Below are 1,857 nucleotides of genomic sequence, written 5' to 3'. Positions count from 1 at the left end.
GTGAAATAAGGCGAACACCGCAGGTGTTCACATAAAACATTTCCTGTACTCTAGAAGGCATATCCCAAAATCTAAGACATTGGCCCTAAAACTGAATTACATTTTATTCTTCCTAATCACAATTCTATATTCCGTGTTATCACGGAATATTAATTGGTTGGTTGGTTTTAATATATTTTCTGACAGCAATACGCTAACTAGGGCGATATCGTCGGATAATTCTACAATTATGATCAAATTGGACTGTATTATAGCCATAACGAATGATTTTCCAGCGGTAAGATCGTATTCTTAAACTTTTAACTTTTAATTTTAGGTTCTAAATATTAGGATTTTAGTTATGACAAGTAACCAAGTCAAAACATTTGGAGCTGTTATCACACTCACTCACTTTTTCAAAATAAAAACTATTTATGATAAATGAAAGTAAATGGTTGAATTTGCAAAACACCGTAGCGTATGAGTACTAGTATCATCCATACATAATTCTCATACGCACAGTTGTACGTTATACTTTGAAAGATATACAAACTAATGAACATTAAGACCTATCAGGAATTAAGAATTAAGAGTTTATACAAATTAAAATCAAAACAATAAAGAATAAAGGTTTGGGTTGTTTAAACAGACATAAAGTTAACAAATTAAAATGTCCTCTTCGGAAAATTACTTTGAGTTTTACAATATCCCAAAGAATATTAACATAATAATATCACCTTTCAAAAGTTATTAAATCATGGTTACCATCATGATTTAATAACTATAGAAAATTCAGCACTGTTATAATTGCACACTGATTTTCTTTTAATTTTTTGCTGTTTATTTATATCTTAATTAGTTTTATATCTGCCATTATGAATTTATTTATATATTTTTCAATCAAGCGTATTAGTTTTATTACTATGATAAAAATGCAAATTTTAAATATTTTCACATATTTCTCTAAAAGTCTATGGCCACATTTGCCTGCCTATCAATTTAGTGTAATATAATTTATGTTAGTCATAAAACAATTTAAAGCCTTTATCTAAAATGTAATAATAAATCCTTAATAACCATAGAGCAATTTTTCAAGCAGAATAGCAAAATAAACAAAGCATTAAAATTTCTCTCAAAAGCTCTATTTAGCTATTTAAAAAATTTTACATACGGACATCTTCCATGGAAAATGGAGGCATTGATACATTTATAATACCATAAATATAGAATTTTATTGTACATGTGTTTCTGGGTGTCTTTTTAAGTTTAGTCATGGTTATAAATGTAGAAAACTTAGCCAAATATCCTTTCTACATGAAAATTAGAGAAAAAATTCTAAATCACATGGTGGTGATATAAAATGCAGATGTTACCATTTGAGAAAAATATTTTTGGCAGACCTATAATACTCCTACTGAACAGAAAAACAAATAAACATAAATTTTTTATATATGAAATACGAAAAAAATTTTTATTATAAAAGTAAATGTTTGTCTTATTTTAGAATTTGACAAGTAAAATGTCAGATAAATTTACTATTTTTTGGTTACAATTTAAAAGAAATAATGGATTTAGTTGAATTACTTAGATGTATACATGTACATTAGGATGTAATGAACCATGCTTCAATACTCATGGTTATTGTGGTAGTTCATTGAGCGAAAGTAGTCAATCATTTGGCAAAACTAGAAATGTTAGAAAAGGAAAGAAACTATTATCGGTCTTGAACGACCTTATCATTCTCTACAATAATTACGAATATTTAATGTAATTCATTTTTATACCCTCCACCACCATCAGTGGTGATAGAGGGTATATATAACTTTGTCATTCCGTGTGTAACACCAAGAAATATTCATCTGAGACCCAACAAAGTAT

Source organism: Lucilia cuprina, chromosome 5, assembly GCF_022045245.1.
Source record: "Lucilia cuprina isolate Lc7/37 chromosome 5, ASM2204524v1, whole genome shotgun sequence".
NCBI lineage: Eukaryota > Metazoa > Arthropoda > Insecta > Diptera > Calliphoridae > Lucilia > Lucilia cuprina.
This window is presented reverse-complemented; position numbering follows the sequence as displayed.